The 18,294-nt window shown below is 48.3% G+C and overlaps 1 long non-coding RNA gene across 2 annotated transcripts in view; it reads right to left on the reverse strand.

Annotated features, from left to right (window-relative positions):
• LOC148006592 (uncharacterized) overlaps nucleotides 1-18,294 on the reverse strand; it is a 65,893-nt gene that overhangs the window by 32,015 nt on the left and 15,584 nt on the right. The window lies entirely within an intron of this gene.

Raw genomic sequence — 18,294 nt, forward strand, 5'->3', positions numbered from 1 at the left:
GTCTGTCTCTCTCTTTCTCGTGTGTGTGTGTGTGTGTGTGTGTGTGTGTGTGTGTGTGTGTACATCAGCGCGTGCCCACAAGACAGAGAGACTGAGAGAAATGGCTTAATTTAATGGCTTCTTAGCAAACTATAAAAACATGAACTTTACTTAAAATGTACAGTAAGAGTAGAGCACACCTTAAATCCCAGCCCTGGGTGCAGTGGGAAGTGGGGTGGTGGTGCAGAGACAGGTGCATCTCTGAGTTGGAGGTCAGCCTGGTCTACAGAGTGAGTTCTAGGACAGCCAGGGATACACAGAGAAACCCTGTCTTGAAAAACAAAAACAAAACAACAAAAAAGTAAGGAAAGAAGAAACCAAACCTTATTTTTCACAAGGATCAGTCCAGTACACAGAAATCCAGAGCCTCCGGGGGAATGCAGTCAAGTTATCATCAGCACAGTATCAGTGAGAGGGGACAAGAGCTCAGAGCTGAGCTCACTCCCATCTACCCTGTCAGCCATTCAGCAGTGAGGCTGCCATGGAGGTGCACTCCTGGGAGGGAAGCCTCCCGCGCCACAGAATTGAACCTGACAAGTCAGGACGCTGCGGTGGCTGTAGCTTCATAGCTGCATTGCTGTGTTTACATACAAGACACACACACACACACACACACACACACACACACACACACACAGAGAGAGAGAGAGAGAGAGAGAGAGAGAGAGAGAGTAGAGAAAAACTTACAGCACAAAGAGAAGGGCTAGAAGCATTGCATTCGTCATGATCGATCGGCTGATGGATGGAAGCTTCTAATGGGAGTCCCATTGGCTGGCTGGTTTACTTGTTTTCTAGGAACTGCTAAGCTCCCGCAAAGCATGTTTGAGAACGAAACAATAAGAAAGCCAAGGCCATCCCGGTGCTCAGGGTGGCGAGTTGTGCTCTGTGACGTCACATCTCTGATGACCTAGTTATGGTACTCAGATCCACACAGTAACGGGTACATCAGAGTCTGTGAGGACATGTGTCTGAACAAAGTGGTAGCATAGGCCAGAGAGGACAGTGCCCCACCTCACACACTGTCCAGACAATAGTCACGACTCCAGGTAGACTGGAGAGCCAATGCAAAATGTAAAATGTAGAAAAAATAGCGTAGAGAAGAGCTACAGCCCTGAACCCAGCAAACATTCCTTTTGGTTGTTTCTTGAGATAAATTTTCATAAGTAGCCCAGTGTGATGGTTTGCATATGCTTGGCCCAGGGAGTGGCACTATTAGAAGGTGTGGCTTTGTTGGAGGAGGTGTGTCACTGTGGGGTGGGCTTGCAGACCCTCCTCCTAGCTGCCTGGGGATGCTCAGTTTGTTCCTGGCTTCCTTCGGGTGAAGATGTAGAACTCAGCTCCTCCTGCACCATGCCTGCCTGGATGCCCCTGCCTTGATGATAGTGGACTGAACCTCTGAACCTGTAAGCCAGCCCCAATTAAATGTTGTCTTTGTAAGAGTTGCCTTGGTCACAGTGACTGTTCAAGCAGTAAACCCTAACTAAGACACCCAGCCTATCCTTAAATTTGGTACTGCCCTGCCTTAGGTGCTGAGGGGAGGAGTGAGCCATTACATCCATGCAAACATGCTTTATGACCTGATGTAAAACAGGCAGTAACCAGGAAAGACGAAGCAAGCAAGCAAGCTGTGAACCAGATGAAGATGAAGAACGAGGGCCACCATTCCTGGGCTCTCCCAGTGCTATGGCTTCTAGGGTAAATGCTGACACAGGCCATCACCCTATGAAGAACAAGCAAGTAGTCAGTAAGGACAGACTCTGGAGAGCCGGTTGGCTCTATCAAGATTGGGCTGTCCAGGGAAGATGCTCAGGATAGAGATGAGCTAAGGTCTGTTGCTGGTCTTTGCTACTCTGTGGGTTTTTCCTATTCTTTATTCTTCCAGTTTCACCACATCATGAGCTAGGAAAGAAAGATGGATGAGGAGAGGGGAGATAAGAGAGGCCTGACTCTAATATACCACAACAAACCCCCTTAAAAGATCAACCTCACTCTCAGGGCCCTAGCATTTATATAACCTCTGAAAAGTACTCAGAATTCCAAATATCATACAATCACAGAAACTGTTTTCACAGCTGCAGCTGCCAATGACACGCCTCTGCCAGAGCACGAGGCAAATCATAGTCAGCTTTTGAAAAGAGCTCCATACTTCACACCTGGGACAAAACAAAACAAAACAAAACAACAACAACAACAACAAAAACCCCAAAATATAAATGTATTCTTACAATATTTCTGTTTTGTTTTGTTTTGGTTGCTCTTAAAGAAACCAGACTTCCAGAATTCTCAGAACTGAGGTTTAAAGGGAAGGAAAGGACCAGTGAGCCAGGTGAAGATTCAGGGACAAAGGCATTCATGAGCCAGAGGGGACGGAGCGCGTGAAATGAAGGGGACAGACAGGAGAGACAGAGGTGAAGGTGTACAGGTCCAGGGGAGTCTGGGCAGCCTTGGTTCCTGATTTCTTCAAGAACCAAATCAAGGTCATCACTAAAAGCAAGACGGACTGGACTGGGTCAGTCCTGCTACAGAGCGACGGTGGGTCTGAGCAGGACTGGGACGATGACCAAGCCCTCCGCTGAAACTGAACCAACACGGGACGCGGGACAGGAAGCCTTCAGCACACATTTCCCTCTGCTCAGCTGGCGTCTGTACCAACAGCAGTGTATACTCGGTCATGGCTCAGTGAGAAAGAGCATATGGAGCTCACACAGGCTTTAAACTTGACCCCGAGCTCCACCAAAGTAACAAAATAAGGGGGCAAGTGAGCCTAGGAAGACAGACTCTGTAGACACAACCCAGGTGTCCTGGAGACAACTGCAGCCCACCTTACCCATAAGCTCCCTGGAGCGTCTCATAGCAACAGGAGGCTAGCAGCTCAGGATGCTGCTTACTGGCTGAAGACGTTCTTGCTCGCCGAACAGGTTCTTCCCAAGTGAGTGCACAGGGTCGGGTAATCATGGCCAGGGATGTCCAAAAGAGCCATGACCTTCCCACTGTCAGTCTGGACCACAATCTTCAAATCCATCTAAACAGGAAGAGGAAACTCTAAAACTGTCTACAGGTGCCATCAGTAGTGATGGGTCACAGAGGAAGACATGCCCTGTGGCTGGGCTGCCCAGTGCATGCTCCTAGAAGTCATTCACAAGTGAGCCAACAGCTATGGAACTACAAAAGAAGGGGCAGCAACCAGTATCACAAAGGAAAATGGCTTCCATTGACACCCATGGTAAACACTCATCTCTGGAAAATCTATACCTCCCTTCTAATATGCCAAAAAGTCAGATTAAAAAAAACAAATTTCACTCTGCCGGCAAGCATCCAACATCTTGTGCACCCAAAATCCTGTCTGTCTAAGGTGCTCACAGGACTTCATGTACTCCTGGTACCAAATCCCACCCATTCACATCCTAGCCTAGCAACACTCAGGAAGGCTCCTCCCACATCTCCCTTAGTCCATCCAGGATGAGAAGTGCACTGAGGTGGCTGAGCTGAGACTTGAGCCCTGGAGCCAATGCACCTGGAACAGAAGGAGTCTCATGAGGACCTCTGGTTGGCTGTGTGACCAGAGAGCGTCACTCTGCACTTCACACCCTGACAGAAAACTACCTTGCGCCATCAGAGTGGGGGGACATAGGAGTTCTTGTATATGAAGACCTGTGAGATCTGTTCTCCAACCATGTGACCTGGCCAATCCCGACCACCCCATCTTTTGATCTGTGACCTTTAATTTGAACCATGGCTGGCTCTCTCATCTCCAAGATGTTCTGCAGATGATGCTCCTCTTTTCCGCTATCCTGGGCTTTGAGGTGGTGACTAGTGGGCAGCAACTCTACAAGAGCTCCCCTGCCCGGCACAGCATGTCAAAGGCTCCAACAGCACGAGTGTGGCTGACCTACAGTCCAGCTCTCTCACTGCATGGTGCGGTGAGGCCGTCAGCAATAGATTCTTCCTTGGGTAGGCATCTAAGCACTTACTACTGACTTCTTTATGCCCAGCACAAGGCCTGGTGTGCAGTACATGGTTCTTAATCACCTGATGAGCAAACCCACTCTAGAGCCATGCATCTCTCTAAGGAAACTTTTAGCCACCAAATTAACATAATCTTTCCATAATTTTTTTCTGTAAAACACACACTAAAGACTTATCACTAAGAGACTAGTGTCTGGGACTGGTGATAGTAAGAAACGTTGTTAGGTAATCAACAATTAAAGTAATAGGGGCCAGGGACATGGCTCAGCCAGTAAAGGACCCGAGTTCAATCCCCAGGACCCATACAAAAGCCAGGCCTGACGGAGAACAATGCAATCGCAAGGCTAAGGAGCAGAGACAGGCAGACCTCTGGACTCGACATTCTATGCTACTTGTAGAGCACTAGGCCAATGGGGGGCTATGTCTCATGTGCACACACACTCACAAATCAATCTCTGTTATCCTTTAAGTGGCTGTGATGGGCCAGGGGTAGGCAGTACCTAGTAGGCGTGACTCAGTTTTTCATTTTTGTCTTTTGAGACAGGATCTGTTATGGAATCCAGTAGCACAACCGGCTCCTTTGTGAGCCATGAGATCTAGGGAACTGCCTGTGTCTCCCACACATGAGGGCTACAGATACACATGGCCATGCCTGGCCTTTCAGGGTGCTGGGGACCCAAACTCAGGTTCTCATGTTTGTGTGGCTGGTACTATTCTGACCAAGCCACCTCCTCAGCCCTCGTGATTCTTTGTAATTTTTTTCTTTATTCTTGAGAACTTCATATAGGTACAAAAATACAACATCTATCCACTTTTACTCCTTTACTCCCAACATGGTCTCTGTCTAAGTTCATGTCTTTTTTTCTGTGATAACCTACTAAGTCTGGCTAGTCACTCCCATACAAAGGGCTAGCCAGTGGAGCATGGGAAAGCTACCACTGACCACAATTCAAGAAGAAGAATTAACTCTCCCCTATGAACTATTCACTGTCAATAACTCCTCAAAAGGGGGCAGGCCCTGGGGATCATCCACCTCATGCACACTGGAATTTCGGCTGTCTTGATCTTCTGTGGAAGTAACCAGAGCTGCTCTTAGTCCATAAGTGCCAAGGCCATGTTGTGTCCAGATGACAGCACTCACAGTACTCCTCCATCTTCCAGCTCTGGCTTCCTTTCTCCTTCTCTTCAAGATTCTCTGAGCCGTGGTGGGGCATGTGCCAGTCAGCAGCCCTTCTTGCTACTGTCTACCAGCCACACGCCTGGATCACCCAATCACAAACGGGGTGACACAGTTGCTTGCACGACTAGTCATCTCTGTGCACTGTGCTCCCGAACCTGGCAGCCTGCTGTCCTCTACTTGGGTTAAATACGTTAGTGAAGCACTGTGCAAACTGACACAGGACTGTTGGAAGAAAGCGACCACCTGAAGGCAAGCTCTTCAGAGGGTCAGTGAAGATTAGTTAGAGTCAGGAGGCCAACTGAGGTATGGACAAAACAAGAGGAGATATTGTAAACATGAGGACGCACCTCTGTGGCTTGGTAGTTTTATAGCAGTAGTGAGGGGTCAGGTCTGCTACTGTGTGCATATGGAGGTCAAAGGATAACCAGCAAGGGTTGGTTCTCTCCTTTTGCTTTAACTCAGATCTTTAGACCAAGCAACAGTGCTTTTACTACAGAGCTGACTCTGCATCCCTGCACCCATGTCTTTAGGAACAAATCTTGACCCTCAGGAGACCTCAGTCTGAAAAAGCGGGTGAGGCCTCCTAGTATCTACGAAGTCCCAGTGGCTAGACCAGGCCGTGACACAGGCCGTGACACCAGCCTACAAACATGCATTTTTATGTACAACACAGCACTGCTGGAAATTCCTGCTAGGGGCTGGAGAGATGGCTCAGCAGTTAAGAGCATTAGCTACTCTTCCAAAGGACCCATGTTCAAATCCCAGCACCCACATGGCAGTTCACAGCTCTCTCTAACTCCAGTTCTAGGGGATCTGACACCGTCACCCAGACACACATGAGGCAGAACAGCAATGTGAAGAAAACGAGTGTTCTACGAGTGGGCGGGAAGGACGGCTCGCAGGTAAAAGCAAGCGCGGCTCTCACTGAGGTCAAGAGTTTGGTTCCCAGCATCCTCACTGGGCAGGTTACAGCCACCTGTTACCCCAGCTCCAAACTTTTCCTACTCTGCTGCCACCATCTTGTCCCATTCCTGCTGGAGAAGAGGGAATCTACGAGAAGGGTAAGAGATGCAGGAAGGACCTGGATTTGAAACCCAATTATCAAGAAGACTGTTTCAAAGAGAGCCTGGTAGGCTTTGTGTACAACAAAGAGAAAAAGACACAGCTGAGCCCTCCTGGCCCAGCCCTGCTGAACCTTTCTACTCTGACCAAAAAGAATAAAGATGAAGGGACACGCTGCCGAGGGCTCCCGGGGCTAGTTTTGGCAAGAGGCCTGCCTCCCTGGCTAGCTCTGGGAGATCAATGGCACCTGCCCTAGAGGTGCCGATGCCCCCCGCTGTACTCTGTACTGGAAATTAGATGTCTGTGCCAGTCACACTGCAGGTGTGAAGAGGCAGGACTTCCACCTGGCAGAGAGGGAGCGGTAGCCAATTGAGGGGTGACTGATAAGAGTGTAGGAGAGATGGCTGGCCATTGCCTGTATGCTCACTTTCCCCTCAAGCACTGGCCACAAGTCTCTCAACTCTTTTAATTAGAAATTAAAACTTATTAAAAATTTAAGCTGCCCGACAGAATTTTAATAAAATATACATTTGTGTGTTCGTGTTTGGTGTCTTCTTCAATTGCATTTCTGCCTTAGTTCTTAGGGCAGGGAGTTCACTGATAAACTAGAACAGCTGGCCAGTGATGCCCAGGGATCTTCCTGTCTCTGCCTACACGGTTCCAGGATTACAGGCAAGTGTGGCCACCCCCCACTTTTAAGTGGGTGCAGGGGATCCGATTAAAGTCTTCAAGCTCGCTGGACAAACACTGTGTAATTTGGTTTATCTTCCCAGGCCCAATTAGTGTTCATTAGTCGTATGTGTGCATGTGCGTGCGTGTGCATGTGCGTGCGTGTGCATGTGCGGCGTGTAGGGTGCGGATGTTAAAATGCCATTTCAAGGCAGGATCACTGGCTGGCTAAGGAGTTCCATATGCTCAAGAGCCTCCCAGAGGTCCAGAAACTGTAGCCCTCAGTCCATGTGAGCTCACCTCTGAGCTCTGGGGCTCACTCAGGCTTTGGAACCCACAGAGATTGACCTGCAGGCACAAGGAGAACCTTAATGCATGAGCCCTTGGAACCCATCTATGCTTGGGCAGAGACTTTGCCATTTTCATACTCTGCAAGAAACATTTTCATCACAGAACTAAAGACCCTGGAGACAGTCGTCAGAAGAAGAGCTGTCACTGCAGAATGCTAATGACCCTACTGCAGAGACATATAACACAGGGACTAGAAGCTACAGGTCACGAGATGCTGAGTGATCAGCCCATACGGAGTATCTCCCATGGTGCAGTGACTAACCACACAAACTCTTCTGATGTTCAGTTTAAAATGCACTGTTTGTAATTTTTTGAAAACTTCATACAACATACTTTGATCATATCTGTCCCCCTCTTCTAGATGCTCCCCTTACTTATTTACTTCATGTTTTCTCTGTCTGTAAGTCTCTGTGTCCATTTGTCTTTTAAACTCATCAAGTCCAGTCTGTATTGGCTGACTACTCCTGGGAGTGGGGTCACTATGCCAAGTGTTACAAATACCACTGAAAAAAGTAGACTTTTCCTTTCCAACAATTCCTGTCAACGGCTCCTCAGCTAGGGTAGGACTTCACACTCCTCTCTCTCCTCCCTGCTGGCTTTTTTTCAGACTTGAGATTGTACAGGTTGTGTTGCATTCATACATGCAACTGCCCTGCTGTGCACCAGCTCTGCCCTCCATCCCTACCGTCTCCATCCCTGCTGCCCTCCATCCCTGCTGCCCTCCATCCCATCCCTGCTGCCCTCCATCCCTGCTGCCCTCCATCCCATCCCTGCTGCCCTCCATCCCATCCCTGCTGCCCTCCATCCCATCCCTGCTGCCCTCCATCCCATCCCTGCTGCCCTCCATCCCTGCTGCCCTCCATCCCATCCCTGCTGCCCTCCATCCCATCCCTGCTGCCCTCCATCCCATCCCTGCTGCCCTCCATCCCATCCCTGCTGCCCTCCATCCCATCCCTGCTGCCCTCCATCCCTGCTGCCCTCCATCCCATCCCTGCTGCCCTCCATCCCATCCCTGCTGCCCTCCATCCCATCCCTGCTGCCCTCCATCCCTGCTGCCCTCCATCCCTGCTGCCCTCCATCCCTGCTGCCCTCCATTCCATCCCTGCTGCCCTCCATCCCATCCCTGCTGCCCTCCATCCCATCCCTGCTGCCCTCCATCCCATCCCTGCTGGTCTCCATCTCTGGCTCCTACGCTCTCTCCACTTGTAGCTGCATTCAGACCCCAGAGCCTTAAAGAGAGGATGTGACAGAGATGCCCATTTAGGGCCGGGTGTTCCAAAGTCTCTTACAGTCTGCACTGTTTTGTGTGTTGTCATGGTGGGTCTTCACGCTAATCACTGCAAGAAGCAGCTTCTCTGAAGAGGCTGAGTGAGGCTCTGACCTGTGGCATACGTCAGCAGCGCCACTTTGCTGCTACCCTCCCTTAGCAGAATGATGACATTAGGTTTCCCTGGGGCCCACGGCATTTCTAGTCTCAGGCTCTTGGTTCCATTGACAGTGCGGGGTATAAGCCCCATCTCCTGGAGGGGACCTTAGATCCCATCAAAACGAGGTCCTTCTCCTGTAACTGTCTGCATCACACCTGGCAGACAGGTCATCGTTGTACCTGTGGGACTAACAGCTGGGTGAGAGCTGTCTAACTTCCTCATCCGATCCTGTGCGCAGTACCTTCCAGTATAGTAAACACCAGTCATGGGATGAGTCCCAGCTAAAGTTCTCCACATCTGTGACTCAAGTATCTGCTGTCCTCAGCAACAGGGTCTGCCTGCCGAGTTCTGATGCAGGTAATCAAAGCAATGGCAACATCTATAATGTATGGGAAGGGGTTAATGTATGGGAAGGGGTTTATGGAATTCCATCGCCAACAACTCAAAACTAGGGAATCGCGTCCTGGTACTGAAGGTTTTATTTCCTGCTCCTCTGTTATAAATGATCTCCATTTTAGCTCTATTCATATATGTACATATCTTAGGAACTCTCTGCAATAGTAGGCTTCTATATAGCTTTTTAAAAAGGTCTTTAGACCACATAAAATTCTTCAATGTCCAGAATGCAAAAGGATATTACCAAACTTGAAAAGAAGCCAAGCTGATATAACCAGGAAAAAAAAATAATCAGAAGTTGCCCAGAGGCGATGGAATTAATAGAGAATTTTCTTTAAGCATCAGTTAAAAGACTGTTTAAAAAATATATATATTCCATGTAATCCATGAGAAGCTGAAATACAATATCCCAGTGCGTGTCTGAGTGAGAACATACAACAGAAAACAAAAGATAAGTAGGATACATTAACAGGCGACTAGGAAAATGAAGACTCAGAGGAGACAGCAAGAGGCTGCAGAGACGGCCCAGTGGTTAGAGCATTGGCTGTCCTTCCAGAAGACTGGAGTTCAATTCCCAGCACCCACATGAAAGCTCACAACTGCCTGTAACTCCAGTTCCAAGGGATTCAACACCTTCTTCTGGTTTCCATAGACACCAGACCCATGGTTCACAGACATATATGCAGACAAAGCATCCATACACATAAAGTAAAAAATTTAAAAATTAATACAGGAAACTGTCCAAAAAAAGCAAACACAGTCAAAGGATGAGACATAAGCTCCATGGTGACGAAATGCGTGTGGAAGGGGAGACGAGGTGGGGCCTGCAGGAAGGCTGGGAAAGGAGTGGCTGCTTGTCAGTCTGAGGAGAACTACAAGCCTGCAGACTCAGAAATCAACAGTCCTGCTCTGTGCAGAGTGGCACAAAGGTGTGGGGCATCAGGGGTACTACAGTCAACAGCTAAAACAGTGACCAGAGTGTCCTTCTGAATGGACAAGGATGACCGTAGCCATGGGAAACTCTCAAACGCACTTGAGGGTGGGATGGGAGAGCAGACCTCTTACCAAAGAGAAAGGAAGGGAAATGAGAAGACACAGTTACAGAGCTGAGACACAGTCTGCGGCTAGAGTTGCAGCTTTCAAAATGTAAAGTAGCATAGACATCTAAGGGGAGTTAGATGCTTTTAAGTGTGTATGGTTGTGAGCAGCATGGCGTGGGAGCTGGGAACCCGTACATGGGTCTTCTGGGAGAGTCGTGTCTCCAGCAGCACACTGCACAGACTTTCAGACCTGAAGACACTACACTGGCAGCAGACTGTGTGCGATGTGGAGGACTTACTCCAAGGAAACCTGTTCCACTGATGGAGCCTGGAAACCACACCAGTAAGAGGGATGGAAACAGGAACACTAAGGCAGGGGCTGCTCTTTCCCATTCAACAAAAGGTCTCTACATACAGGTAACTGCAGGGCCTTTGGCAGGGAGGGCTCCGAGGGTGAGAGCACTTGCCATGCAAACCTGACAACTTGAGTGTCCTGGAACCCACAATGGAGGAGAGGGATGGGCTACCCAAAACTGTCCTCCAACTCACACAGATAGACCCTGAACAGGTGTGCATGCTCACACGTATACACACACACACACACAGACACCCACACATAGGCACCACACACACATGCATACACACATGCACGCACACACACAGGTACCTCACACATAGTAACAACAAGATGAACAAAGCCTAACTATGTCTAATGTCAAGCCACCAATAACACACTGTGGGGCTCGTGTATTTGTAGAAGTAATACATGGCACCAAGACCAGAAAAACACGGCAAAAGCAGACAGACTAGAAAGGAAAGAGGGAGACCTCCCCATTCACAAACAAGGCCTGGCTATGCCAAGGACCTCAATGAGCTCACAACACAGCAGCTAAAGCATGTGAGTGTTTCAGTAGTGCAGGACACAAGTCTACACACAGCAGCTGGGGTCTAGGAAGACGACAGTCTAGGAAGGGCTGGCCATGCAAGCCACAGGACCTGAGTTCCAATTGCCAACACCCAAACTTTAAAATACTACTTGGGATAGAGGTAAACTGGAAAACTCCCAGGGATCAAGTGTAGGAATCCACAGAGCAATGAGACTTGCTAAGGACAAGACGCAGGTCAGGTACTCCAGGAACTGGAGGCTCAGTACTGTTACATCATCACCTCTTCCAGACTTAACAATGACCCTAGTGCTATCACAATCACAAACTAGCAATCGATTGTGTAGAAATCAATACCCTGCTACATTGACACAGAAATTCGAAGCGTCTAGAACAGTCAAAGCAGTTTTAAAGGAAAAGACTTACTGAGGAACTGCAGGACTGGCTTAAGAATAATCAAGTTGCTTAGCGGAGCTTAGACCGAAGAGTTGTCTGCAAACCTGGAAGTCAGCTCAGCTTTCACAACGGGAACTGGACGGTAAAGAGCAGTCTTCACAGCAAACCAAACAAGACAAGTTAATGCGGAGAGAACGGACCTTGGTCCTCACACTGTCAAGGTCATTAACTCAGAATGGGTCAGACAAACTCAAAACAAGAAACAGTAAAAGATTTAGAGCACTGGAGAAAAAGCTCAAGTCATAACAAAATGATAAATTCAGCCCTGTCACAACCTTTTCTCAGAAGAAGCAGCAGCCAGGTGGGGTGCCCCATATAGCCATGAGTCTGAGGACAACCTGGGTTACAAGTTCCAGACTAGCCTGGGCTATACAATGAGACCTTTTCCTCCTCTCACCATCACCCAACCCAGAGATGATGAAGAGGAAAGCAGAGCCCTGTACAACACCTCAAAAAAAAAAAGTGCAAAACAGGCGTTTAATGAGAGATTTGCATAAAGGTTATACATTGCAATGAAAACAAAAATCAGAAAGACAATTCAGTACAGAAGTTAGACAGCATCCTCGGTAATTATGCCAATTAAGACCACAATGAGATCATGCTACACTTACTCCAAGGAAACCTGTTCCACTGATGGAGCCTGGAAACCACACCAGTAAGAGGGATGGAAACAGGAACACTAAGGCAGGGGCTGCTCTTTCCCATTCAACAAAAGGTCTCTACATACAGGTAACTGCAGGGCCTTTGGCAGGGAGGGCTCCGAGGGTGAGAGCACTTGCCATGCAAACCTGACAACTTGAGTGTCCTGGAACCCACAATGGAGGAGAGGGATGGGCTACCCAAAACTGTCCTCCAACTCACACAGATAGACCCTGAACAGGTGTGCATGCTCACACGTATACACACACACACACACAGACACCCACACATAGGCACCACACACACATGCATACACACATGCACGCACACACACAGGTACCTCACACATAGTAACAACAAGATGAACAAAGCCTAACTATGTCTAATGTCAAGCCACCAATAACACACTGTGGGGCTCGTGTATTTGTAGAAGTAATACATGGCACCAAGACCAGAAAAACACGGCAAAAGCAGACAGACTAGAAAGGAAAGAGGGAGACCTCCCCATTCACAAACAAGGCCTGGCTATGCCAAGGACCTCAATGAGCTCACAACACAGCAGCTAAAGCATGTGAGTGTTTCAGTAGTGCAGGACACAAGTCTACACACAGCAGCTGGGGTCTAGGAAGACGACAGTCTAGGAAGGGCTGGCCATGCAAGCCACAGGACCTGAGTTCCAATTGCCAACACCCAAACTTTAAAATACTACTTGGGATAGAGGTAAACTGGAAAACTCCCAGGGATCAAGTGTAGGAATCCACAGAGCAATGAGACTTGCTAAGGACAAGACGCAGGTCAGGTACTCCAGGAACTGGAGGCTCAGTACTGTTACATCATCACCTCTTCCAGACTTAACAATGACCCTAGTGCTATCACAATCACAAACTAGCAATCGATTGTGTAGAAATCAATACCCTGCTACATTGACACAGAAATTCGAAGCGTCTAGAACAGTCAAAGCAGTTTTAAAGGAAAAGACTTACTGAGGAACTGCAGGACTGGCTTAAGAATAATCAAGTTGCTTAGCGGAGCTTAGACCGAAGAGTTGTCTGCAAACCTGGAAGTCAGCTCAGCTTTCACAACGGGAACTGGACGGTAAAGAGCAGTCTTCACAGCAAACCAAACAAGACAAGTTAATGCGGAGAGAACGGACCTTGGTCCTCACACTGTCAAGGTCATTAACTCAGAATGGGTCAGACAAACTCAAAACAAGAAACAGTAAAAGATTTAGAGCACTGGAGAAAAAGCTCAAGTCATAACAAAATGATAAATTCAGCCCTGTCACAACCTTTTCTCAGAAGAAGCAGCAGCCAGGTGGGGTGCCCCATATAGCCATGAGTCTGAGGACAACCTGGGTTACAAGTTCCAGACTAGCCTGGGCTATACAATGAGACCTTTTCCTCCTCTCACCATCACCCAACCCAGAGATGATGAAGAGGAAAGCAGAGCCCTGTACAACACCTCAAAAAAAAAAAGTGCAAAACAGGCGTTTAATGAGAGATTTGCATAAAGGTTATACATTGCAATGAAAACAAAAATCAGAAAGACAATTCAGTACAGAAGTTAGACAGCATCCTCGGTAATTATGCCAATTAAGACCACAATGAGATCATGCTACACACGCATCAGAAAGACAAGGTTTGAATGACTAGATCAACATACTGGCAAACCTATGCAGCCCCAGGACCTCTCAGACATCAGTGACAGAATGCAGTGTCCTTACAAAGTTGACAGCATTTACCATGTGACCCTCGAGTCCCTACTGCTGAGTATTTATTTACCCAAGAGAAAGGACCCATGTGTCCGCAGTAACAGATAAAGAGCTGCTCTCCCTGGGCCGCCAGTGCACGGAGGCTCACTGCCATGCCAACCCGTGACAAGCTCTGCAAATGTCGGTGGTAAGCACTCCAGACTCATTTTCCTGTAAATAGACAGAGCTGTTGGGATGGGGCAGTTCAGCTGTTAGACTCTGCCTGGCTACCATGAGCAAAGCCAGGCCACCTTCACACTGATGCCAGCCACCATGAGTCGCAGGTAAAGGCTGAGGCGGCTGCCTGGTCCTAAAGCCGCCTCAGCCTGGCCGAAACACCACCTGACTGTTTGCTACTGCAATGGAGCCCAGGCCAACCTGCGGGTGGTCTAGCACAGAGACTGTGACTGCTGGTACAGAGGCTGGGCTGTGATTGGTCCCAAACACAAACCTCAATGATGGTGACTGCTATAAAGGACATGGCTGTGATCAGCTTAAATAGGCGGCAGTGACTGACTGGAAACAAGGGGTGGACGAGTATCAGCAAATGGCTGTGGTGCAGCTGTGGCCAGTGCGAGGGCGCCTACAGGCGAAGAGGCAGCAGCTTCAGCCGGCTGTGTGACAGGCACAAGGGACTTGTCCAGCACTGAAAATGGTCTGTCCTGCCACTGGACATGTATTAAGTCTCACATTAACACATTAAACGTTGGTGAACTTCATTGAATGTAAATTGTACATCATCAATAAAAGGGACTTCAAAAAATTAAAATGAGCTTTGAATACTAGTACTTTGTGGAGGCAGAAGCAGGTGGCTCTTTTCCTATGTAGCAAGGACTAGAAAGAGAGAGACCTCGCCTCAAAAAAAAAAAAAAGAGAGAGGGAGAGGGAAGGAGGGAGACAGAGAGAGAGAGAGAGAGAGAGAGAGAGAGAGAGAGAGAGAGAGAGAGAGACCAATCGACCAAGCAAAAAGCACTACCTAGAAGACCTTAGCCCTCGCTCTGTTGGGGCCTCCAAGCCACGCCCACAAGGCTACCCGTTCTACCTGGATGTGCTGCTGAGCTGCTGTGTAGGAAACTTTGTTTCTTATGAGTCTTGCTACATAAAACTTGAACTCAGTATGGCATGTAGTTTGGTCTCAGACTTGAGATTTTCCTGCCTCTCCCCATGTATTAAAATGGACAAGAAGTGTGCCACTCTGCCCAGATGAAACAACTCTGTACATGAGACTCCTTATGCTCTGGTCTGTGTTTATGAAGTGACTTTGGGACCCCAAGCATCCTTCAAAACCCAGCTGGGGTCCAGAGGAAGCACAGCAGTTAGGAAACCACAGGGTGGGTGGTCCTCAGAGACCCTTCATCCACTGTAAAGACCGGGAAGAATGCAGACACAGGCTGCTGGGCTGCTATGCTGCTGGCCAAAAAGTCCTATTTGTCCCAATGGCATTGGAAAACCACTGAGTTCTTACCACACAGTCTGTCCATTGGGAAGCACCAACCAACCTACCAGACTGAACATCCCAGGAACACAAATTAAACTGACATTCTGATCTCCAGTCTACATCAGTCATGGTTTCAGCCCCCAGGGCTTTGGACCACAAAGTTCAACCTGGTTTCTAAGATCTCCAACAACATAACATCAGAGCTAAAGAGAATGGAATCCCCTGCCCCTCCCACCCATACCACAGCAACTTCAGACTCTAAGTCAGAGGAATAGGAAGATGGGAGAGAGAAAGAACTCTCCCAAGACCAGGAACGAAGCTAGTGATCACATTCAGCAAAACTGATGCTCAAAGCAGGATTTAAGACCTAGACACCCAGAGGCAGAGTGGTTCACACCTGTAATCCCACCACTTGAGAGGCTGAGACAGGAGGATTGCCAACCTGAGCTACAGAGTGAGAATGAGTCAGAAACAAGAGAGACGCGGAGACAGAGAAGCACCTGGACAGGGTCCATAACTAGGAAATCAAGACACAAATGGAAAACAGCTGTAGGACAAGAAGCGCTCCTTGGGGGCCAGGAAGAAGAGTCAGCCCACTGACCAAGGTCAGAAGCAGCATATACACTCAGACACCTGTGAGCACAGTCACTTCATACTGAGCTGCTAGGTGGGTGCCATCCTGATCCCTCTAAAGCCCAGGCACTCCAGCGAAAGCAAGGAAGAATTGTCCCAGTGAAATACATTTAACTCAAAATGTGGAAACATACTGAACTACTTCAAAGAAAACCAAGTACTACATCTCTCAAAGTGCACACAGCTGCAGATCACTGCCAGGAAAAGTTGGTACACATGACAAATGGGTATCCTCAGTTCAGCAGCAAAACATTTCAAAATCCAAGAGGAGGAGTGAGGCCCTGTTCAGAATCAACAGGATCTTCACCACAGTGAAGTATAAGCAGGCATGGGGCAGGCAGGAAAAGAACCTTAGGTGTGAAAACTGGGGATTGTAATTAAAACGTCAGCAAGCAGCTTAAGTAGCAATTTAGACACAGCTCAAGAGAGAGTTAGTGAGCTGGAAGATTGATCTGACAAATTACCCACAACACCGCACAGAGGGAGGAAGCTAGCGGGAGAAGACACTGGGACGCTGGAGATAGGAAGCTGAGGCCCAAGGTAAGTCCAATAGCATTCTACAGGAGATAGGAGGGAAAGAAAAGACGCCTGCTGGAGAAAAGGTGGACAGTCAACCTGAGGAAGTGCGACTGACTAATGAATAAGGAAGTCACACTGGGCACTGTGGAGCACCACATGCAAAGAGAAGGAGGAGCAGCGAAGGGCCAGGCACAGATTGCCCCTCAAAGGTGGACCACAGCCAGTCAACAAGAGGGGTGTGACATTGGAGTGACCTTAGCTTCCAGCTGCCCTTTCCTCTGCAGGAAACGGCTGAGCAGGGTCACTCCCATGCCTACTACACAGAGGATGAAATGACAAAGACAGACACTGGTACACAGGAACATGAAACTAAAGACAACAAGCAGAGGCAAGAATCTGTGTGTGCACGCGCACATATGTACACACACACACACACACACACACACACGCTTGCATGTGCGTTGTGCAGAGCGTTGCGGTTACTCGGAACTGCTACAGAGTTGCAGCGCTGAGACCTAGAGTCCTGGTAATGCTTTGCAGGTTGGCATTTCCAAAAGGTCGGCCTTCTCTGCCCCATTTGTTTCCTGCAGAGCGTGGGAGCTGAACTCTGTAGTGTAGCTCTGTTTCCAAGTCCTGAGCAACTTCCCCACCAGGCTCGGGAAGAAAGTCTATAAACAAAAACTCACTGGGCTCTGATGACATCTTAGAGTGCCACAGTGATTGTGTGGCGTGCACACACACACGCACACACACACTCATGAACAACTCCGGTGGTCAGTTGTTTGCTAGGCGCTTTATCAGGATGGAGCTTCCCGCATTTGCTTTGCACAGCACAGAACAGAGATCAACTGATGCTCCCCCTCCCTTGTCTGGTCCTCACTTTTGATAAACTGAAGACCCTCACCGAACGGCCAATCTCAGGAAAGACAAATGGTGTTCATTACATAACAAGGCAATGAAAAGACCACTGATCTATCCAGATAAAACTCCGAAACTTCCCTTGACTGCAGGAAGAGCCCCTCCCCTCACTAGGACTCTCTTTCTCTCAGAATCTGCCCACTAAGTACAGGTGGCAGACATTTTATTTACTAAACCCTTCTCTGTCTGGTCAGTAAATGTTGTTCCTTCCAGGCCTTCAGTCCGTTCTTCCTGACACAACAATTTCCTTGAGAAATATTAGCCGCTGTTATTGTATCACTGACTACAGTACACTGCCGCTGTTCTTGCTTCTCCAGCAGAGTTCAAGGCTAACCACAGTATTAGCAGTGTGGGGAGGAGCTGGAGAGCTTTTCCAGAAGGGAAAATTCAGAAAGACTCAGCATTCATTCCTCCCAATGCCTGGGCTTGGTGACTGAGTCAGGAATCTGTGTGAAAACCCAAGCACCACAGGAAGGCTTGAAGACTATGTGGAGAGACAAGATGGTCTTATATCTCTGCCCAGTCATTAAAGTGTCTGAAAAGTGAGGCAACCAGAAACTACTCTGGAGTCCACAAGTTCTATGATACACAGTACCTCAGCATCCAGAGACAATGGGAAAACATAAGCAAAATCCTCAACAGACTAAGAGGACCCACAGTTAGGATTACGAAGAGTTTTAAGGCAATTCTTACACTTACAACATAATGGTATCGGTAATTTGTGAAAAGAAATGGAATCTCAACAAAAATAGACTCCTTAGAAAAAAATAGTTCCTTAGGTCAAATAGGTAGCATTTCAAGCCTGGTGGCTCATGTCACCGCACACTTGGGACAAGATGAGAAACAAAGACAGGAGACTGCCCCAGAAGCCTGCAGGCCAGCTTGCCTGGATCATGAAATGTAACCTCAAACAACGGAGACTCTGTC

The sequence above is a fragment of the Rattus norvegicus genome, chromosome 3 (assembly GCF_021556685.1).
Source record: "Rattus norvegicus strain SHRSP/BbbUtx chromosome 3, alternate assembly SHRSP_T2T, whole genome shotgun sequence".
In the NCBI taxonomy this organism is placed as follows: Eukaryota; Metazoa; Chordata; class Mammalia; order Rodentia; family Muridae; genus Rattus; species Rattus norvegicus.